This window comes from Plecotus auritus (assembly GCF_963455305.1).
Source record: "Plecotus auritus genome assembly, chromosome: 3".
Lineage (NCBI taxonomy): Eukaryota > Metazoa > Chordata > Mammalia > Chiroptera > Vespertilionidae > Plecotus > Plecotus auritus.
The window spans coordinates 29,146,040-29,170,298 of NC_137772.1; the positions used below are offsets into that span (position 1 = coordinate 29,146,040).

The window sequence follows — 24,259 nt, forward strand, 5'->3', positions numbered from 1 at the left end:
AACACAACTCTAGTCTGTGGTGAGAATTATGATTAGCGCTGAGATACACATTTTTAATTCATTTAGCAGACAATCGGTAGGTTCTTTTTGAATATTCAGATGAGCTGGGGAAATGAAAGAGAAGCAAACATAACTTTACATTCCAAGAGGCATGTAAAAGCACATCGCCATTTTTAGTCACTGGCATCAATCAGAACATACTTGTTTCTTATCAAGTGCGTTGAACATGGCACCCGGTCAAGGTGATACACGGCATGCGGCCGCTCAGTTGACCTCTCCCAACCTGGTAGGAATGCCCTTGTTGCTGTGGGACTCCTGGAAATGACCTTCAGGGTGGCCTGTAATGCCCCAGGTTGGCTGCTATGCATCTGTGAGGCCCACTGTGGGGGATGCCATAGGGGCCACAGAAGGTTGGCTCTTACTTAGGGGACCAGTAGACAGGTTCCCGGATGCTGTGTGGTGGGCTGAATCACTGAGCCATGTAGTCCTAACCTTGTTGCTGGGACAAAGGAGATAAGGTACGTAATCTCTGAGGAGCTGAGCATCAGACACCAGACTGTTTATCAACGTGGCTGTCATTCTTTCCTCTTAGCAACTTGACAAGGTCTTGACATTGAGGAAGTGTGTCTTTTCCCTCCTCTTTAACACATAGCTCCACACAATAGATGCTCTTCAGCTTCACAATAGGTACGTTTATGTGGCTCTTAATATATGCTAGGTCTTCCTGTCAATTGTTTGTTAAACACCAATGAGAAAGATGAGAAATTCAGGCTTAGAGAGTTTAACTAACATGTGCAAACTAGTAAGGGGACAGAACTGAGGTCTTTCTCACACTGGACAGCACTTCTTGATCCATTATGCTCTTCTGCCAGCTAAAAAGAAAAGTGCCTGTAACAGTGTAAGGAGCTGTCACATTTGTCGGACATAATTGTTTTTATTTTCTAAATGAGGGCTCATTATTACATTATTTAACTAGCCATAATGTAATTACAGTCAATTTTAATGTTGCTAATGATTTTCAGCATCTCCTCAAATTATATTACTTCTCTGAAAACTGAGGCCTTAATCCATTGACAAGTTGTTAGAAATGCCCTTTAACTTTTCAATTATCAGCCATTCCTCCTGGGATCTTTCATCAGCTTCTGGTGATGGCTGGAGCTTTGCAAGTCTCCCCCGCCCCCTACCCCACCCCCAAGATTATTTCTAATTCTCTTAGGGTCCTGATTGCACTCCAGGCAGCATTCTTATTTTACCCATACTTACTGTGTATTTCTAGTATTTTTCTCTTGGCTTTCTACTGAGTTATATTGATTTCTGTCTTCATTAATTCCTCCCATCACTGCCAATTTTCTTCATCCTTTGTTCAACATCTTTTTGAAAGTGTTATTCAATAGGCTTATTCTAGAGTTGTTGGTTTCTCATTTTTAATTTATTTCTTGTTATTTTTCTTGTAATTATAAGGCTTATTGTATTTTCTCTAATTGTCATCTTCCCTCCCTCACCTTCTGTAGTTATTTTGTTCCTTCTCCGGGGATTATTTTGCTGTTTTTTTCCATCTCCCTGTCCTCACTTCTGTCCCAGGCTGTTAGGAATCTGGGTTGAGGTACAGTGGAGCAGAGCCCAGGCCAGCTGCCTGGGGAACCCACAGAGACTGACAGCCTGGGTTTATATAATTACTCAGGGTTACTGCCGATTTATTCTCTTCCTACCTGTCTCAGCCCCCCTGCCAGCCCCAAGCAAGGCTTCTCCCCAGTGCCTGCAAGTCGGCCAGGAAAGGGACAAGCAGTGCCCACAGCATTAGCGATGCATGGTTGGCCTCCGTGGCCCTTGGTTTCGTAAAAGAGTAATGGGCTCCATTCATTGTTCGACATACTAGGCTTTTAACCAGGCATCTAGTAGTTACTGTCTCAGTCCTTACACCCACCTGCAAGGTTGATTATGATTTATGTTTGATGGCCGGCGAGGAAACTGATGCTCTGAGAGGTTAAGAGTCTGGCTAAAGAGCACACAGTTTGTATGTGGGTGCGGGGGGGATTTCAACCCCTGTGAGTGTGGCTGCACCATCTACAGTTTCCACCCCAGCATGTCCTCTCTGCCAAAATGAACTTGACACTTGAGCATTTGGATTAGATCCTTCGCGTCCTCATTAGAGGGTGTCTTAGGTACTGTTGCATCATGCTCCCCGGTGTTACTCATTTCTCCCTATGTGATTCATTAATAATCCCAGTACATTGTCTCCTTTGTTCATTGTATTCGAATCAAGTAACTGGTGAGTCTTGTTCCCAGCTTCCTGTCACAGTGATAGCAGGCCTACATTAAGGTGTTACTCTGATCTAATATAAAATCAAGGTTATTGATTATTTTCCTTTTAATGAATTCAGCTTTGCTGCTTACAGGGTTTTTACACTGATCCTTTCCTTCTATTGAAACTGGAGTTTTTACTTTTAGACCTGTGTCTTGCCTATACAGAGTATTCTGTTATTAATATAGGGCTGACTGCGGGTTGGGATGAGACCTTGATAAATTTAGGATATGTCTTAGTTTTATGAAATAGTGATAATGGTTTTTAACCTGCAATACAAGCTCTTAGATTAGATGCCTGAGGTCATTTTAGTTGTGTAATTATAGTTAAGAATAAATTTTTGCTTTATGAGTATTAGAGGGGTTGTGGCCTGTCTTCAAGTTATATTTTTTTCTGACTATGAAATGAAAATATATTAATTGGGGGAAATGTAGAAATATACAAAGAATAAAATAACAACCTTTAATCCCAATTTCTAGTGATGAATGCTATTGGCCATTTTGGCATGTTTTTTTGGTATTTGTGTTAATGTGTGTCTGTTTGTATGTGCATGTTATCATACCTTACATCCCAACACATACACAGTTTTGTATTCTTCTTTCTCATTTAATGTAGATCATAATACATTCTCCATCATTAAAAAGTTTTCATGAGCCCAATTTTAAAGACAACATAATATTTCATAGTATGTGCATGCTATAACTTACTAATCATTCCCCAGTGTTAGGACTTTAAATTATCTCCAGCTTTATGTGTATATCTTTTAAAAATATACTTCTTTATTGATTTCAGAGAGGAAGGGAGAGGGAGAGAGTGATAAAAACATCAATGATGAGAGAGAATCATTGATCAGCTTCCTCTTGCATGGCCCCAACCTGGGCATATTCCCTGACCAGGAATCGAACCGTGACCTCCTGGTTCATAGGTTGATGCTCAACCATTAAGCAACATTGACTGGGTAATAATTACTCTTGATAAACAGGAAGCAGCCAAGTCTGGCACATAGGAAACAAGTATTTGCAAAGTGAAGTTTCATGGGTTGGCGCTCAACCAACTGAGCCTTGCTGGCTAGACTATGTGGGTATCTTAGTGCATCCATCTTTGTCCAGATTTATGATTATTTCATTTAGATTGATCCTCTAAGTGAAATTAATAGGTTAAAAAGTTTGGCCACTTTAAAGATACCTGATACACAATGCTTGCCAAATTATTTACCAGAGTGAATTTCCATTCCAGCCAGCAGTAGGTGGGAACCTGGGATCCATTACTCCCAACTGACATTGTGTGTTAGCGTGGCTAATTTGATAACCAAAAACTAACGATGCTGTTTCAATTTGCATTTCTTTTATTACCAGTGAGGTTGAAAATTTTTAAATCTGTATATTAACTTTTTTACTCCTTAAAAAAACCCTCTTCTTTTCATCTATTAAAGTCTAGTATATTTCTTACCATGTATAAGGGCTCTTTGTATGTTAAGGATATTGATGCTTTCTCCAATATATTTGTTGAAAATGTTTTCCGAATTAGTTGTTGGCTTTTATTTTTTAATAAATTTTTGATGTTTACATGTGTTTAATTTACTAAATTTGTCACTTTAATTTACTAAATAACGTATTATAATATATAATTTATTATGTAAAAATAAATTTATTAATTTAATGTACTGTTTTTAATTTTTAAGTTTTTAATTATATCTTTCATGGTGTGCATGATTTCTCCCATAGGTTGAGAACGTCTTTCTCCAAAAAGAAAGAAGAGAAATATATTTAACTACATATTTTTCTAACTCCTCTAATATAATTTTAAAATTTTACCTCTGTGATTTATTTGGAATTTATTTTAGAGTATATTTTGAGATTAAAAATATCTAATTTGATTTACCCCATAGATAATCAGTTGAGTCAGCAATAGTTTTGTTGAATAAGCCACCATAAACTTTTGTCATTACTTCATCATGTATTCATGTTTTATATATCTTAGTTTTATTATCTGAGAGGTTGTATTTCTTCTTCTTACAGGTATTGTCTAGAACTTACCTAATTTAGCCTTTTAATTTTTAAAGTATAAATTATAGAGTCGTTTTGCCAAATTCTTTTTACTCTGTCTCTCCTGAGCTCCCATCTCCTTCCCTAAAGCAAAACCAGCAAAATAAAACCCAAAAAGAAACACAGACAGCTCTGGGAGAGCTATTGGAATTGTGTAAAACCAATAAAATGGTTTAGGCAGAACTGTATTCTTTTAGCACCTTCTAAAAAGGCACTTTCCTTTTAAGCAAGAGCTTCTTAATGTTCTGTATTTGCTTAATCAGTAATTTTGTCTGTTCAGAGGTGGTTGTCATGCATTGACGTTTAAGCATCAAAGATGTTCCAAGGCAGAGCTGTGTGACAATAGCCTGCAAATGGCCAAACGTGGCCAAATGCTGCCCTATGATGGCTCTCGAGCTAGAATGTTTTTTCGCCTTTAAAGGGTTGTAAAATAAACCAAATAAGAATATGTGATGGAAACCTATGTGGCCCACAAAGCTTAAAATATTTACTATCTGGCTCTTTACAGATAAAGTTTGCTGGGGGCACCGCACAGCAAAACACTGTCAAGCAAACAGGAGACACGCAGACTTCACATGTTAATTGTGAGTCATAGCTTTCACTCATGTACTACCTCTTCAGCACATTGACTGGGAAGGTTTTTTTGTTTTTAATGCATTTAAGATAACCTTATGTGAGGATATGAGTGAATGCTTACAGATATTGTTTCTTTCTTCCCTTGTTTTTGCCCTATATTTTTAAATTTATCTTTATTGTTGAAAGTATTACAGATGTTCACTCTTTTGTTTTCTCATTGGCCCCCTCCACACCACACCCAACCCTCTCAGGCCTTCACTATAATATTGTCTGTGTCCATGGGCTACACATATATGCATATAAGTTCCCCGGTTAATCTCTCCCAACCCCACCCAACCTCGCCTTCCCTCTGAGATTCTTCAGTCTATTCCATGCTTCTATGTCTCTGGATCTATCTTGTTTATCAGTTTATTTTGTTCATTAGGTTCCACATATGAGTGAGATTATGTGATACTTATCTTTCTCTGACTGGCTTATTTCACTTAGCGTAATACTCTCCAGGTCCCTCCATATTGCCTCAAAGGGTATGAGATCCTTCTTTTTTACAGTTGCATAGTAAGAGTGGTGAAAGAGGACATCCCTGTCTTGTTCCTGTTCTTAGGGGAAATAGTTTTAGTTTTTGCCCATTGAGTATGAAGTTGGCCTTTATTATGTTGAGGTATGATCCCTCTATTCCCACTTTGCTGACTTTTTATAAAAAATGGGTATTAGGCTTTTTCTGTGCCAATTGATAGGATCATGTGATTTTTGTTTTCCAGTTTGTTTATTGATTTGTGGATATTGGACCTGCCTTGCGTCCCTGGAATAAATCCCACTTGGTCATGGTGTATGATCTTTTTAATGTATTGCTGGATCTGATTTGCTAATATTTTGTTGAGGATTTTAGCATCTATGTTCATCAGGGATATTGGCCTGTAATTCCCTTTCTTAGTAGTGTCTTTATCTGGTTTTGGAATTAGGCTAATGCTGGGCTCATAAAAAGAGCTTGAATGTGTTCCTTCCTCTTGGATTTTTTTGGAATAGTTTGAGGAGTATGGGTGTTAGTTCTTCTTTGAATGTTTGGTAAAACTCCCCTGTGAAGCCATCCGGGCTTTTGTTTGCTGGGAGTTTTTTAAATTACTGCTTCAGTTTCATCAGTTGTTATCAGCCTATTCAGGTTTTCTTATTCTTCATTATTTAGTTTTAGAAGGTTGTATTTTTCTAGGAATATGTCCATTTTGTCCAGGTTGTCCAGCTTGTTGGAATATAGTTGTTCATAGTATTTTTTCCTGATTCTTTGTGTTTCTGTGGGGTCAGTTGTTACTTCACCTCTTTTGTTTCTGATTTTGTTAATTTGGGCCCTCTCTCTTTGTTTTTTGATGAGTCTGGCTAAAGGTTCATTAATCTTATTTATCTTTTCAAAGAACCAGCTCTTGGTTTCATTTATGTTTTGTATTGTTGTTGTTTTTTTAATCTCTATGTCATTTATTTTCTCTCTAATCTTTATTATTTCCTTCCTGCTACTTTGGGCTTTTCTTGTTGCTCTCTTTCTAGTTCTTTTAGTTGTAGAGTTAGATAGTTTATTCAAAGTTTTTCTTGTTTTTTGAGGTAGGCCTATAATGCTATAAATGTCCCTCTCAGGACTGCTTTCACTGTGTTCCATAGATTTTGGGTTGTTGTGTGTTCATTTTCATTTGTTTCCAGGAAGTTTTTTATTTCTTGCTTGATCTCTCTGGTAGCCTATTTATTGTTTAGTAACATGCTATTTAGCCTCCATGTGTTTGGATGTGTTTGAGTGTTTTTACTGTAGTTGATCTCTAATTTCATGCCCTCAGCTGGGCAGAGATCCTTATTTGCAGTCCAATGGGATCAGCTGGAAAGCTGGAGTTTCTATCAGCTCTCCCATGTGGGGAAAGCCCCAGTCAGGTTCCTGGGATAGTGGGACGGATGGCTCCATCCCCATTCCAGTCACTGATGCTTCCTGAGACTGTTCAAACCCATAGGCTTGGGCTCTGCTGCTGTCTCCTCTGATAAGGTCAAGTGCAGGGTGTGGCAGGCAGGGCTCCTGAGGGTGGGGCGGGCTGTGTCACCCAGGGAGGGTTTTTTTCCTTTTCTCTGAGCTGTGGCTTCTGGGAGTGGTGACCTGCTCTTATAAAAAATGGCCATTTTGATTTGGGAGGATACCATGGAATGCAGGACTCCTGGCTGTTGCTTTTCCATGTCTCCCCTCAATGCTTCCCACCCAGCCTCTCCTTAGGCACCTCAAGTCTGCATCGCCCTCCCTGCACCAAAGCCTCAGGTGAGTAGCTGCAAATTAAACTCCTGTGCCCTGGGTTACACACACACACACACACACACACACACACACACACTCACACTCACACTCACACTCTCACACACAAACTAAGGCTTTCTCTTGGACCAGCTCCAGTCTATTGGCACCAGTCTCCCTAGCAACCAGCTACCACCTTTGACAGCTGGATGTTATGTGGGCTGCGGGTCGGCTCTGGTTCAGGACCTCAGCCTGGGTTTCGGACCTCGACCTTCTAAGGAAACAGTCCCTCCTGTAGCTGAGAGATCCCTCCTCACTCTCCGCCTGCCACCCCTGGAAGCTGGGTCAGCTCCTCTCGAGACCTGGCCCTTCCTATTGGTCTCCAGGTATTTTCTGTCCTTCCTCGCTATGTCTCCAGCTCAGCTGGGCCTCAGTTGATAATTCTGGGTGTATGTTCCCCACTTCAGTTTTATTTCCAGTCTAGGTCTGGGAGGGGATGCAAGAAAGATCTGCCTATTCGGCTGCCATTTTCTCCCCATCCTCTCGTTATACATTTTAAAAAATGCCTTGAGCATGTGTTGTGAAACTAAAAACAAACAGACCATGTACTTATTTTTGGAAGATCATGTCTGCTTGTGGGAACATCTCATTTTAATGACCTATCCCCTGAAGTGGGGCTGGTGCGGACAGCAACTGTCCATGCAGGAATACTTGAAGGACTCCAAGTGGAGTCCCCAGGCTGGCCCCAGTGCTCCAAACCTTAGCAGCAGTACTATTTTGTAGATATCTTCTTAATAGATTAAGGCATTTTATTAACCTGTGGTGGTGGGGTTTACTATCTGATTAACTCTTGTTAACCTAAAAATAAAAAGCCAAAATGAGAGGCAAAAAGTATTTACTTTATAAAAATAAATTGCAGTTCTGGAAACACCGATTCAGACCGAAACCCAAATTGTGTCCTGAATACAGGGTGAAGGCAAGGAGTTTTATGAGAAAAGGAAGGGAAATGATTACATGAGTAGAAGAAATTTCTATTGGTGTTAGCAAGTTGAATTATTCTGTAGCTAAACATGGCTGATTACTGATTCTGTCTTCAGAAAGAATCTATAATCATCAGTCCTTGTGGTCAGGATATCTGCTTTCCTGTCAGCTTTGCAAACAGCTGTTTGAAGACAGTGTTGCTTTGGTCTAGGCCAGAGGTTTTTTGCCCAGTTCAAACATTCCAAAGGTTCAAGGAATTCCTCTGGAATGCCTGTTCTGGTTCCATTTAAAAACGGTTCACTTATGTCATTCTCCACACTCCCATCTATTATCACTGGCGAAACCCCAAACTCCCCTGGGGGTTGGTCATGGAGTGTGTCTTGCAGGCTGACTTCAGGACGCAGCACAGTGGAGACATTTGGGTTTTCTGAAGGAGCTTGAAGACATTTGCAAGAAAGGGAATGATTGTTGGAAAAAGAGCCGAGCAGGACCTACAGGTCACTGTTACTGGTGATGCAAGTAGATTCTATATTGAAAGGAGACAGGAAAACCTCGAGGAAGGAGAGACTTCAGATAGATGAGCCAGAAAAATGACACCGATTCTGCCTCTGCTCCAGATGTGTCCATGGTTGCTGAAGAAAAGGCAGGAGAGGATCAAGCAGGAGACCTGGTGTCATATTTACACAGCCTGAGTCTCACAGGGTGGGTGCAAGCTAATGGGTTTCATTAAGGTTTCTTTCTTATTTCTTGGAAAATATAATTGTTCAAGCATTGAATCCAGCCTTTTGGGTAATCTGAAAGGATAAAAAACCAAAGTTTAAGTCTTAAACTCACAAGTTTACTTTCTGAAATAACGAAGGTGTTTGCTAGAGTTTTCATATCTTTCCCTCCCACCCCTAAGTTTAGAATTATTCAAGAATAGCATAAGGCCCTGCAGAGTTTGGTTAATAGAATTTACAGCAGGCAAGTCAGACAAAGACCAAATTTCATGGAAAAACTTCTAAAGCAAAGTTGTTGAAAATTTAAATTAGATTTGAGTGTGACAGATCGACTACTGAGCGATGCTATAGTGCCTCACTGTTAAATCCTACAGGAATTGGTCTAGAATTTATAGTGTTGTGTTTTTTTTCTGTTGCAGTGGGGTGCTGATTTTGCGTTTTGAGTCCAAGTATATACATCTTCCAGATGGAATCATTTTATCCAAGTAAATGAAAATATGGCTGTATCAAGGACTCAAAGCTATTACACTGAGAAATGTCTAGCAGCAGTTTGGTGTTCTGTCAAGAATATTCTAGCAGCTGTACTCTAGGAGTCTTTGGATAAACTCCTACTTCAGAAAAGGATAGTTTTAAGTATCAAGGAGAAAGCACTGAGATTAAAATATTGGGAGATTGCCAGGCCAGTTTGGCTCAGTGGATAGAGAAGGATCCCGGTTCTATTCTGGTCAAGGGCATGTACCTCAGTTGCAGGCTTGATCCCTAACCCTGCTTGGGGCCCATGTGGGAGGCAACCAATCAATGTGTCTCTCTCACGTCGATGTTTCTCTCTTTCTGTCTCTCCCCCTTCCTTCTACTCACTCTAAAAATAAAAAAAATCAGTAGAAAAATATCCTCAGGTGAGAATTAGCAAAAAAAAAAAAAAAAAAAAAAAAATCATAACAAAATATTAGGAGATTTAGATGTGTATTTATATTTATAAATACAAATACATATATTTCATAAAATGAGTTGGATATACAAATATTTCTTATTACAGTGATGCCATGCCTGGCATGTGTTATAGGATGTGATGTGAGACGTTAATACTAATAAGATACAGGGTGGGGCAAAAGTAGGTTTTCAGGTGTTTGTATGAAAAATAATACCATAATTAATAAGTAATAATATAAGAATAAACTCTGTGTTTTGTGTATTCACAACTGTAGACCTACTTTGCCCCACCCTGTATTTGCTCACTATATGATCTTTGATGGGAATCAGAAATATTTCACTGGGTATCTTTGTCATTTCCACCAGCTGCATTGGACATTTAGAGCTCTCATCAGCAGCCAGGATGGTTAGTGAGTCCTGTGTGCAGGCCGAGTTGAGGCCTTGGGAGCTTCTTAAATGGGTGCTATCAGACATCAAATCCTTGCCAGGGCAGGCCTTCATTGCTTTCCAAGTCACTGGAATATACCCCTACATACTTATGGAGAATTGGATAACCTCCCTCAGAAAGGGGTCTCTAGATAATTTTTAAAGACTTATTGTTTCCTGGGGGCTGTCTGAGCTTCAGTGTCTTTCTTGTTCAACACTATATATTCACTTCCGTCCATAATGCCTTGCACATTATAGATACTCAGTAAATATTTGTTGAGGGAATAAATGGACTATAAGTTAGGCATCTTGAGATTATGATTCTGGTTCTCACATTTTGCCACTGTACAATTATAACAATGGAGCTGACGTTTATTAATTGGTGATTGTACAAGGCACTGTATCATGAACTTCCTCTAAATTTCATTTGATCTTCCTCACAAACTATAAAGAATGTATTAATCACCATATGTTAGGTAATTCTGTGGTCACAACCCCACAGTTTTAGTGGCTTCAGTCAACAGGCAACAGCACTCTATGAGGTAGCTCAGTGATCCAGGCTGCTTTAATCTCTGTATGACTCTGCCATCTCAGCCTAAGGCCGCGCAAGAGAAAGGCTGCAGCATCATGCATGGACTTTTCATTGTTCAAACCTGGAGGTGACATGCCATCCATCTGTTCACATTTCATTGGTCAGAACTAGTCAATGGCACCATCTACCTGCAGCGGGGTGAGAACTGCAGAGTATGCTGGAAAGGGAAGGAAAACCAGAAATTCGTGTATAATGATAATGGCTATTGTAGGTCCATTATACAATTATCCCCATGTTACAGATGATCAAACTGAGGCCAGAGTGGATATGTTACTTGTCTAAAGTTAACAGCTGATCTGTGCCAGAACAAGGCCTGGAACTTAGATTTGTTAGTTTTCAAAGCCCATACTCCACCACCATGCAATACTACCTTTATTAAGGAAATTAATTTTTGCCCTTAATGAGGGGGAGAACAATAAAAGCATCAGATTTAGGGTTTAGGAACCTGGTTTTATAGGATGGATTCCATCATTGACTCTCTTATACATGTAGTTAAGCCACTTCCCTGGGCTGATTTCTACACACGGGAATAATGATTACTTTAACAATAATATAAAGTAATGCATAAAACAGCACCTGGAGAGGCATAACATGCTGTATAAAGGTATGATGGTGTTTCTACTGGCACCTGCTTTCTTTAGCATTGGTCTTATGCAGGTTTTTCCACATGTAGCAAACTACAAGATTCTTACAAGAAAACAAATCCTTTATATAATCTTGGTGTATTTAGTTGGTTTCCTTACACAGGAATATACTATATGTTACAATATAAAGCTTAACTTCATTGGTCTAATTTTGTCGGCATTTTATTAGACTGATGTTCAGATTAAATTGATTAATTTTGACCTTCTAATCACCCTTCCCCCCATCTTTTTATTCTATGTTTCTAAAAACTATTCTTTTAAAAGTGAGTATTTCCAAAGAACATTTCTAGATAGGGCATATGGATATGTCACTGTAAATTCAGAAACTCTTTTACTATTTTGCCATCTGTTCATGGCGACATGGAGTGGGTCAGAGCAGTTACACCTTGTCTGTGGCTTAATTGAGAAAAGCAGCTCTGCCCTGGCCGGGTATCTCAGTTGATTAGTGTCCTGATACACCAAGGTTGCAGGTTCCATCCCTGGTCAGGGCACATAGATGAAACAACCAATGAATGCATAATTAAGTGGAACAACAAATAGATGTTTCCCTCCCTCTCACTTTCCCTTCCTCTCTTTTTCTCTCTCTCTCCCTCCCTTCTACTCTCTCTAAATCAATGAAGAAAAAAAGAAAAGCAGCCGGGCTGGTGTGACTCAGTGGTTGAGCATCAACCCATGAACCTAAAGGTTGCTGGTTTGGTTCCTGGTCAGGGCACATGCCCCGGTTGTTGCTTGATCCCCGGTAGGGGGCATGCAGGAGGCAGCAGATCGATGCTGTTCCTCTCTCATCGATGTTTCTATCTCTTTATCCATCTCCCTTCCTCTCTCTCTAAAAATCAATAAATATGTATTAAAAACAAAAAGCAGCCCTCTTCCTTTGCAGGTGTGGGAAGAGAGGGAAACTTTTTTTGTCAAAATGTGTTAAATTACTTGACCCATATCCCTGTCTCCCAAAGCTTGAGGTAATGTAGTTCTCAGTATTGTCTCCTGTTGTAAGTATCTCCCAAGCTTGGTGTTTTTTTTATGCATCTCTCCTGGCATGGCCAACTATGCCAGGCCATGTAGGCACTGGGGATACCCTGATTTTATGTCAGGCCTGCCCCACATTGCTTCAGATGCGATTAACAGAGCTTTGCAGCTCTTTGACTTCTTCCTGGCAGTGGTTCATAGTGCAGTGAGTAATAAGATTAGAAAAGAAAAAGGTTTCTGTGGAAATTTGGGGGCAAAATTTCCATTAATTGAAAAGAAAAAATAGCCAGCATATTTTTCTCAGACCTCATCTTATAGCCATGTTTATCCCTCATTGTTTAAATATAACCCTTCTTAACCTAGGGGCAAGCATGCTATGCCTTTCTCCTCCTCTCCCGTCTGGACATAAAGCTGTTATTGTTGACTGTTCTGCAGTTGGATCACTTGAAAATGAGATTTCATTTGAGTAGAATGTTTTCCTTCCAGGATGACGGGTCTCTTTAATTTTGTACTTGTAGAGGGCCTAGCAAAACATTTACATTTACTCCTGATTTTCCCTTTTCAGAGTCCTTAAGAGACAGGGAGGATTCATTAACAAATAGATCATCATGACACATCTAGTTATTGGTGAGCCATAAAAGATCAGAAAAAGAACACAGAAGGTAGATGTTTAGAGCATTCAAAGCCTTTGGCAAATGATATATGTGGTGGTTTTAACTGACCTTGGAAGTTATGTAAGTCTTTGTGTGTGCTTTTATATCAGAACTAGAGGCCCAGTGCACGAATTTGTGCACATCTGGGGTAAGGGGCCATGGGCGATGTGTGCCCCACCCCCGATTGGAGTTTGGGTGCCAGTTGGTGGCAGGGCTGGCCATGGGGAGGGGCTGCAGGCCTATCGTGGTGGGGCAGGTTGATCAGGGATGGGGCTGGCCCGGGGGAAGGGAAGGAGCGTTTGGCCATAGGCCCACTCTTTATCTGGGTGGGAGAGTCCAATCAGGGGCAGGCAGGCAGGGGGGAGGGGCCAAAAGGTTGGCCAGCTGGCCCCACCCCCTGATTGGGCTGGTATGCTGGCCACAGTGGGCGTCATGACGACCAGTCATTATGGTCGTTATGGCTGTTACGGTCGCTGACTTTATATATATATATATATATATATATATATATATATATATATATATATAGATGTGGTCTATAAAAACAATAATCATCTGTTGAATTTACAAAATATCTTCATAGAGGCCTAGTTCAGCTGGTCTAAGGTGGTGAGCAGTGAATTGAGGCTGGATTTCTTAGCTTTGGGAAGTGACTGCTCAGTGGCCTTCCTTCCTGTTCCTGTTCTTTCAGCCCATTTACATAACTACTTGCAAAAATCTCCTGAAACTGTTTAAAATTCCAGTCTTTGTGTATCTCGATTTCATTCAATTATAATACATTTCAAATACCTCTTTCCCCTTTCCCCTTTGTTTTTTCTATTGTTCCCTTTCCGGTTCCTCCAGTTTCTTTTACTTGACTTTGGGACAACCTGTTTGATGCTGCTGAGACCCTAATTAATTAGACAGAGTCCCGTGAGATTAAAAGTCTTACAGGGCAGAAAGAAGAAGGGTGGTCCAGGGTTGGGTTGAGCCCAAAGACAAGTAGGCATTGATGGGGTGTGGCTCTCACTCCAGGCAGCTTCGTGTCCATTTCTTCCCTGAAGGTTGTCCTTGTCTGTTTCTCATTGTCTGCACTGCCTTCCGTAGCAGCAAACACCGTTGGGGCAGGGGCTGGTCACGGTTGGCCTCTCTTAGGAGCTGACATTTGAGCTGAGACCTGAAAGGCAGGAAGGGATTTGAGGCATGGAGAATGTTTCAGCATAGGCTAGGGGCTGGGGCACCAGAGATAAATCTTACTTAGCGCTCATTCTCAAGGAACTGACAGTGTGGTTGTCAAGCCACTAAGCTTGATCCACTGCCACCTTCCTGCCTCCCTGAAACTGACAGCTCCTGTAACCCGTCCTCTGGCTTCAGTTAAAGGAGTTATCCCTCTCAACCTGCAAGTTGGCTCCAGATAACCTTACAGGGAGCTGTTGAACCAATTCCTGCAGCCAATTTCAGCTACTGTCTTTAAGAGGCACCTGTTCTCGTTTGTTTGTGAAAAAGTAACAACAAAAAACTGGTCAGGTGAATTTAGAGTAAACTCTCACATCATGGGTCTAATGCTTAGGCTGCAGTTTTTTATGTCAGATGAAAATGATACTCAGACGTCAGTTCCACAACGGCGGTGACACACTGATTCCCAGTTACGTGCCCTCCCAGTCTTTAGTGCCTTTTAAAAAGTCAGCCTCAGTTTTACAATCGGATCAGCCCTGAAGGGAAGCTGCTTCCTACATGTGCTGCGTTGGACTTAATTTGCATGGAATAATATTACCAGTGTCTGTAGCTTATTTTCCCATAAATGCATGTGACCACATAATCGTTCCGCTAACATTAAGTTTTAAAAGCTTTCATTTTAAAAATCAGCCTTTGGGGGGAATAATCAAGACCTAACAGAAGGGAAAATTAGGCTTATGACATTATCATACCAAAAAAAAAAAAATGCAAGCAACACATTACTCTAAAGCAAAAAGAAAAACAGTAAAATAAAAATCTTAGCAACTGCATATGGTAAATAAAAAAGAATGATTGCTGCTATTAAATCTAAATACAAAAATCACCAACTCTAACTTGAGAAAACAAAGGTTTTTCTTGGAAAAGAACAGGGTGGTTTGGTTGCATATTAACTAGGGGAGAGAGAGAGAGAGAGAGCCTTTAAAGGCAGAACAATTTTCTTAAGACATTTAAATGAAAATAGACGACACAACGTAAGTCTTTGTTTCTTGAATGAATGATGCATTTGAAACCATTGTCCCAAGGATTCTGATTGCCTTATGAAAGCATCCATATTCAAATGGTATAAAATGATGCATTACATAATTAGGTTAAAAAACTTCATAAAACCTCTGAGGAGAAAGATGTATGCTACTTATGTTGGGTAGAAAATTCTAGAAGGATGTTATGACGATCACTCTAAAGTTGTGTGAAGTACTACTGGTTGTGTATGTGGCTCCTGCGAACCTTGCTGGTTGTGAATGCCGATTTTGGCCAGAGGAGTTGTGTTGTTCAGGTGCATAAAAAAAAAACAAAAAACCAGTTGTGTCCCTATGGGACATATCCATACTTTTCCGAGACAAAGAAACAGACTATAAACAAAGCCAGCCCTTCTCTACGAAGGGACCCCAGTGCTGCCAAAGTGGTGCTGATTTCAGAAGTATTATTTTTTTTTCTGGAATTCTGGCTTCTCTTATATATCGTTTCTAGGAACACTATCGAGAAATTGTGTGAGAAGCTTTCTAAAAGGCTTGAAAGGCTGAACATGGAAGTGAAAAGATGAAGAGGAAAGTGGGAAGACTTCCTAAATGCCCCACTCTGGATGCCTCACATCTGTTCCCTTCTTCCCATCCCTTTATGAAGTGACCCCAGTCAACCCAGGAAGCAGAGTTAGAGATGCGTGGGGGCCGGTGCTGGGCGGAGCAGTAGACACGTGGCTACTATAGACAAGAAGTAAGCATCAGGGAGGCTGGACAGCGCAGCAGCCTGGATTCGCCCAGGCCCTTGACTTTAACACGCATGGCCTTGCGCAGTCTTCGCTGACCGTGACAGGTGGCTAGCCACAGGCCAGGCATTTTTAAACAGTGTGTGCTCAGGAGAGCCCTCTTCTCCCACTCCCCTCCTTCCAACAGCCAATCTCATGGCACAGGGCAGTGCTGTGCAACATGAAATAAAACATATCTTATTTACTATTGAAAACAAAGGAATGCAGAAACTTAAACACAATCATTTAGACATTTCTTTTACTATAATGTCCAAAGAAGGGGTTCTTACCCATTGATATCTGATTATCACAACTGAGTGTCTGAGGTGTTTTCATCATTTTATTAAATTGTGTTCTCATTTACATGACAACTGTCTTAGTCAACACATGCTCCCATAATAAATACCGTAGACTGGGAAATTTACTTAAACAACAGAGCAAAAACTGATTGCTTTGGCTAGGACGTAGTACTATGGTGAATAGAAGTGGTGAGAGTGAACACCCTTTTCTTGTTCCTGATCTTGAAGGAAAAGCTTTCAACCTTCCACCATTGAGTATGGTGTTGGTTGTGTGTTTCTCATATATGATTTTTATTATATTGAGGTATGTTCCCTCTATACCCAATCTGTTAAGCATTTTTATCATGAAAATACGCTATATTTTGTCCATGTTCTTTCTGCATCTTTTGAGATGAACACGTGTTTTTCATTTTTCATTATATTAGTGTGGTGTATCACCTCGATTGTTTTGTGTATGTTGAACAATCCTTGCATCCTAGGGACAAAACCCACTTGATCATGGTGTGTATTAGTTTCCTAAGGGTGCTACAACAAATTACCACAAACTGAGTGACTTAAAACAACAGAAATGTATTATCTCACAAACCTGGAGGTTAGAAATCTGAAATCTGTAAGTCTGAAAGGTGTCAGCAGGGCAATGCTCCCTCTGAAACCTGTAGAGGGAAGTTCTTCCTTCCACCTCCCAACTGCTGGTGGTGGCTGTTGAATCTTGGCCGTTCTTGGCTTGTGGCTGTGTCTCTCAATCTCTGTCTCTTTATGCACATTCTCTCCCTGGGTCTTCATGTCATCTATATATATAAAAGCCCGGTGGCCGGAATGGCGGAACAACTGGAACGACTGGTGGCTATTACGTGCACTGTGGCAGCCAACCAGCCTGATCTGGGCTCCAATCAGCTCCACCCCCTGACTGGCCTAGCCCCTGACTGGCCCAGCCCCCAATCGGCCCCCAACACCCCGATCAGGGGCGGGGCTGGCTGGCCAACAGTCTGCTGCCCCTCCCCCTGTCAGGCCCCGCCCCTGATTGGCACCTCCACCCCAACCAGCGGTGGGGCCGGCTGGCCAACCATTGTGGCCCCTCCCCCCTGCTGACCGGCCTGATGGGCCCTGATTGGGACAAGCCGGCCAGACCCCACCCATGGACGAATTTGTGCACTGGGCCTCTAGTCTTCTTATAAGGACTCCAGCCATATTGGACTAGAGACCCACCCTACTCCAGCATGACCTCATTGCATCTTCAAAAATACTATTTCCAAATAAGGTCACATACTTAGGTACTGGGGGTTTGGACTTCAACATACCTTTTGCGGGGGGGGGGGGGGGGGGCGGGGAGAACACATTTCTATCCATGGAAGTATACTAGAGAACTTTCCATCTTTGGTGTGGATGGGAGTGGTATGTTTATCAAGCTGTAGGGTGAAAAAGGAAAGAAATGGATTACAAAAATCTTCCAGCTACTTGTACTGTATTAAACATCTACAACTCTCCTGTCTGGGAGACTTCACAACGCAATTAAATTAGTAGGGATATATGGCTGACCTGGTGAAGATACCTTCAGTTCAGCAATGAAAATCAAGTATTCTCTGGGCCAGAAGTACCGCACTGGAAATTTTTAAAAAGTTGTACTGTTTTATTTTTACTGGCTCCAAAACTACCTTGAAAAAAAGCTCTCAGCAGAATGCCTAGTCACTCTGCTCAGGTTGACAGCAAAATAATGGGGAGAATTTTCTTAGCTCTACTGAAGTGTGGGTGCCTTAGCTTTTTATTTGAAGTTTTGTAGCCTAAAGGATGTTGCCATATAAAATATGGGGACTCCTAGCATCAATTCTTTACGTAGCCAGTGGTTAAGAACAGAAGTATTGGAATGTGCCCTCTACAATGCAGTGATAAGAACAAAGAAAAGGTATTACAAATGTTATGCTTATTCCTGGCAATGCCTTTTTTGGATACTTCTCTTAAATGTTTTGCCATTTGGTTTGGAGACGTTTTCAGGCGTCTTTGCCACCTAATTATGGCCTATTTCCAAGGCTTTTGAGGTGCTTCCATAAACAGCAGGTCCGTGGTTGAGGAGAAAGCACCTGTTTTATATGGTTATATCTTGCTTGTCAGGAATGGGACCGTAAAATGGGCCATTTAAACCTTTAAGATGCTTGCCAATAATTTTCAAGGTAGATGTGTTATATGACTTTTGATTATGTTAAGTTTCATAATCATAAAGTCATAACTATGCCAAGTTCACCTGTTTGCAATAAATATGAAATGGAATAATTTCTCTTTGTTCAAGAATGTTTTTTGCCCTTTGTTACCTGACTCTTTGTGGAGATAATGAGCATGCAGGAGTGAAATGCTGCTTTGAAAGAAATACAGTAAGAAAATAACTTTCACTATTTGAAAATTCAAGCCATAACAGGTGTAATAATATACAGCAAAAACTTTCCTGCCATTCTTCTGTTGCTCCAGTTTCCATAAAACGTATGAGAGAACATCTGGATAAGCTATAAAAGGAGGAAAAACCTCTCTCCCTTAACCTATCCACCACCTTTAGCGTCAGAAATAGTACAAAGCAATTTAGGAGTGCACAGTGTTTGTTTAAATCTGAGAAGAACTTTGTTAAACAAAGCCAAATCCAGCAATATCAAAGAAAATGCCTTACATGGCTAGTGATCAACAGAAGACAATTTTTTCTCTTTACACTGCAGGTGTCCGCATGCCTTTAAAAGTATTCTGGTATATTAGTGATGAAGGGACAGTTTTGCTTTGGCATTTTTAAGCTCAGTATATTTCAGGTGCCAAGTAACGGAAGCCCTTCCTTCAGCAATAGAAATTATTTGAAATATTTTTTTTCCTCTCTCTCAAAAAAGCCTTCTTGTTGGTTGGAATTTCTGAGAATCACAATTATGGGCTGAATCTTGGCAGTTTATTATGCAGTTTATTCTGACTTGCTTTTTCATTTTAGAGAACTGAGCAGTGTGCTTTAAAAAGTATACACCTGGGTTCAAACAACGAGATACCACTGCACACCTGTTAGAATGGATGAACTCTAAAACACTGACAACACCAAATGTTGGCAAGGATGTGGAGCAACAGGAACTCCCATGCATTGCTGGTGGCAATGCAAAATGGTGCAGCCACTTGGAAAGACTTTGCAGTTTCTTACAGAACTAAACATATGCTCACCACATGACCCAGCAGTTGTGCTCCTAGGTGTTTAGTTAAATGAATTGAAAACTATCTTTACACAAAACCTGCACATAAATATTTATGGCATTTTTATTCATAATTGCCCAAATTTGGAAAACAACCAAAGTATTCTTCCATAGTTAATAGATAAACAAACTATGGTACGTCCAAATTATGAAATATTACTCAGTGATAAAAAGAAATGAGCTAATGATGGGTACATGTCATTATGTATTTGTGAAAATCCAGTGGACCCTAATGTTAACGTGTGAACTTTAGTGTTAATAATAATGTATCAATATTGGTTCAGTTGTAACAAATGTATCACACTAATACAGGCTGTAAAGATTAGGGGAAACTGTATGTGTGAGAGGCAGTATGTGGGAACTCTCTGTACTTCCTGATTCATCCTAATATATAAAAACCTTGGGTCCGCAACGACAGAGAGGCTCGACCAACTGAAGTCAGTCCTGCAGTCAGCGCTGGGTTGCTGTGGTGACCCAGTGCTGACTGCTATGGCTGCAGGCACGGTGACCCAGCACTGACTGCTGAGGGGGCTGCGAATCAGGCCCAGAGAGAGGCCTGAAGAGAGAAGCAGTCTGATCTGTTGATCAGCACTTGCCTCTCTCTTTAGCTGCGGGCCTGGTCAGCAGCCGCTCCTCCATTTCTCTACAGGCCTCCACTGGGGCTGCTGATCAGCCCTGCCTTTCTGATCAGGCCCCGTTGATAGGCCCTGAGATGCTGACTGGCATAGAAACCGACCAATCAGAACCAAATCTGGGTCAACTATGAGGAGCCAATGGCTGCCTAGGAGGCGGAGCTTTTGATGCTGACTGGCATAGAAACCAACCAATCAGAACCAAATTGGCCAGCAGAGGAGGGCAGTTGGGGGCGATCAGCTCAGCAGGAGAGAGCGTTGGGGACAAGATCAGGCTGGCAGAGGAGGGCCGTTGGGTGTGAGATCAGGTCGGCAGGGAAGGGAAGTTGGGGGGGACCAGGCCTGCAGGGGAGGGCAGTTGGAGGCGATATCAGGCTAGCAGGGGAGGGCAATTGGGGGTGAGATCAGGCTGTCAGGGGAGAGCAGTTGGGGCAAGATCCAGTTGGCAGGGGAGGGCTGTTGGGGGAAAGATTAGGCCTGCAGGGGAGGGCAGTTGGGGGGACCAGGCTTCCAGGGGAGGGCAATTGGGGATGACCAGGCCGGCAGGGGAGGGCAGTTGGGGACCATCAGGCCAGCAAGGGAGGGCAGTTGGGGGCGAGATCAGGCCGGCAGGGAAGGGCAATTGGGGGTGAGGTCAGGCTGGCAGGGGAGGGCAGTTGGGGGCAAGATCAGGTCGGCAGGGGAGGGCAGTTGGGGGCTATCAGGCCAGCAGGGGAGCAGTTAGGTGTTAATCAGGCTGGCAGGGGAGCAGTTAGGGGGTGATCAGGCAGGCAGGCAAAAGCAGTTAGGACCCAGCAGTCCTGGATTGTGAGAGGGATCCCAGATTGGAGAGGGTGCAGGCTGGGCTGAGGGATGTCCCCCTCCCCCCCCCCCCCCCCCCCCAGTGCATGAATTTCATGCACCGGACCTCTAGTTTTTCTATAAACCTAATACTGGTTTAGGAAAAAAGTTTCTATCAAGCCACAAAAAGACATGGAGGAACTTAAATGCATATTGCTAAGTGAAAGAAGCCAGTCTGAAAAGGCTCCATTCTCTATGATTCCATATATGACCTTCTGCAGAAAGTAAACTGTAGAGACAGTAAAAAGATCAGTGGTTGCCAGGGGTAGGGAGGGCTGAGCAGGCAAAACATACTGATTTTTAGGTATTTTTAAAAGAATAACGACACTATTCTGTATATACTGCAATGGTGGCTGCGTGTCATAATGCATTTGGCAGAACCCATAAAACTGTCTTTAGTTTATACCAGCGATTTTCAAATGGTGTGCTGCAAGAATTTTTAAAACATGCAACACCTGATTACTTAGTCAGGGGCACCGACATCTTTTCCCTTGGACTATCAAATAAAAAATGACGTCAGCCAACACAACAGCCGTTTGGTGTGAATGAATCAAAATTATACCTATTTCTTTGTTGGCAAAAGATATAGCATTTTTTTTTTTTTTTTGGTGTGCTACAGAATTTTAGTAATGAGTTTATGTGTGAAATGAGATGAAAAAGGTTGAAAATTGCTGGTTTATAATAATGTATATGTATTGCTTTCATCACTTGTAATGAATGTACCACTCTAATGTAAGATGTTAATAATAGGGGGAGCTGAGGAGGGTGGTTGGGAATATATGGGAACTCTGTACTTCCTTCTCAATTTTTTTGTAAACCTAAAACTTCCCTGAAAAATAGTCTTTAATTTTTTAAAAAAATTAGCAAAAAATTATAAGAAATTCAAATTTAAGTCTCCATAAATAAAGTTTTATTGGAATACACACACATAAACACACACCTGGGGAACTTTGGTGGCACACCTTTTTTGACATCTTAACCATGGCCAGTGTCATTGACTGCACAGGGCGGAGACTGGGAAGCCAGTGACTGCCCATGGCCCTGTTGGCTGGATGAGAAGAGTCCTTGCAGCTGGGCCTTTGCTCTGGAGTGGCTTCTATTTTGAAATCTTCAGGAGATTGCATTCCCTCCCCCCCGCCCCCCCTCCCCCCCCACCCCGTCTCCTTCCATCCATACACAATTTTGATTCTATGCCTGACTCACTGGGCAGCTCAGTTTCTTGTCTGTAAAATAGGAGTCATTGTGCTTACTCTTTCTCTTTAGTTTCTTCTAATTCAATTTGTCATACCCCACAGGGATGTAGTGAGGAGAATGCTAATTAGAAACATAGGTTAACTTACCGTACAAAATTGAGTTCCCAAAGGAAGAGCTGGAGGGAGATGGAGCTGATGTGAATCAGGTTAGTCCATTTTGAGGGACAGATACTTTCGCAGCGGGAAGGGACCATAACTGATGATTTGATTCAGTTTTATGCTAGCAGCCAGGGGCTCCCCAAGCCCTTAAGCCTCCAAGCTTGCAGTGTGTGGATAGGTCTGGGCTCTGAAGGCATAGAAACCTGGGTTGAACCTCACATGTTCCTCCCTGGGCAGCTGGAGGGCCTCTCTGAAGCTCAGTTTCCTTATCTATAAAGTGGGAATGAATGGCCACCCCTGCTTTATAATTAGCTGATTAAAACAGGTCATATGTATGATGTGCCCTCTATGGGGCCTGCACCAGGCAGCCTGCACCGTCCATACAGGTTTAATTTTCTGTAGAATGAACTGTCCGTTGCATTTTTCTCCTTGAAGGTCCCAGAAAAGTCAATTGCCCTCTTATCTGTTTTAGCTTTATCCCTCCTCAGATGGTCAGGAAAAGATTTTTTAATGTCAAACTAAACCCCCCTCCCTTTTTTTCCTTCCAATTTAAGTCTCCTTCCATTTGTCCTGAATCCTCTAGACCAGGGCTCCTCAAACTTTTTAAACAGGGGGCCAGTTCACTGTTCCTCAGACAGTTGGAGGGCCGGACTATAGTTTAAAAAAAAACTATGAACAAATTCCTATGCGCACTGTGGGCCCGGGACGAGTCGGCTGCTAAGCAGGACAGGCAGCGGCACCCGGCGGGCCGGATAAATGTCCTCGTTGGGCCGCATGTGGCCCGCGGGCCGTAGTTTGAGGACCCCTGCTCTAGACACTCTCAGAAGCCTTCATAATTGGTCATTAAGCCACTTCATGATTTCCTCTAGATGAAATAACCCTGGTGGCTCTGACCTATTCTAATTTCCTTTGAAAATGCTCCTTGCCCTTCTGCAGCTTCTCCTCAGTCTTTTAGAAATTCGCTGATCAACACGGAAGGTGTGCTTTCCTAAAGATCACTCTGGGCCTTTGCATGCCTTGGGCATTTTATTTTGTGTTTTGTGTTCTTGTTATTTTCCTTTGTAGTATTACCTTTTATTCTGACCTTTCCTTCGCCCTGACTTTTTTTTTTTTGTAAAAAAGTATTGCTTATTGGCTAAGATTGAGGGCTCTGGACCTGGACTTCCTGGTTTGTGTCCATCTGTATTACTTCCCAACCAGGTCCTTGCCCAAATTACTTAACTTTTCTGAAACTCAGTTTCCTCATCTGTAAAATATGATGAATGCAAAGATTTAAGTATTTAATATGCAGAATTACATATATAGTTCTCATAACAACATGGCTACATAGAGAGTACTCAACAAATAGTAGCTATTTTTAACTTTTTATTTTGAAATCATTCCAGCCGTGGGCAAACTACGGCCCGTGGGCCAGATCCGGCCCGTTCGGCTGTTCTATCCGGCCCGCGGAGCCGAAAGAGCGGAGGGTTCTCTTGCTCTCCCCTCCGCTCCTTTACTTTGAATTTATATTAGTTCACACAAACACTCCATCCATGCTTTTGTTCCGGCCCTCCAGTCCAGTTTAAGAACCCATTGTGGCCCTTGAGTCAAAAAGTTTGCCCACCCCTCAAGAAGTTGAAAACACAGTACAGAAAGTTCCCATTATCCTTCCGCCAGCTGCCTCCAATGAAAACATCTTCCATAATGAAAATACTTTTTCAAAAACAGGAAATTAATGTTGGTACTACACTATTAACTGAACTATAAGCTTGTCCAGATCTTACAAGTTTGTTATGCTTTCTTTTGTATGTTCATGTGTGTGTCTAGTTCTATAAATTTTATTAATGTCTGGATCCGTGTAACCACCGCCACCACAGTTAGGGTACAGAATTGTTCCATTTTTACAAAGGCTG

The 24,259-nt window shown here is 41.7% G+C and overlaps 1 protein-coding gene across 3 annotated transcripts in view; it reads left to right on the forward strand.

Moving 5' to 3' along the window:
* CSGALNACT1 (chondroitin sulfate N-acetylgalactosaminyltransferase 1) overlaps positions 1-24,259 on the forward strand; it is a 316,104-nt gene that overhangs the window by 93,094 nt on the left and 198,751 nt on the right. The window contains exon 2 of one of the 3 annotated variants that reach the window (XM_080660427.1): positions 4,856-4,931. The exons of the other annotated variants lie outside the window; for them this stretch is intronic. The gene's annotated coding sequence lies outside the window, so the exon portion shown is untranslated. The remainder of the gene's footprint in view (positions 1-4,855; positions 4,932-24,259) is intronic. 3 annotated transcript variants of the gene reach the window in all.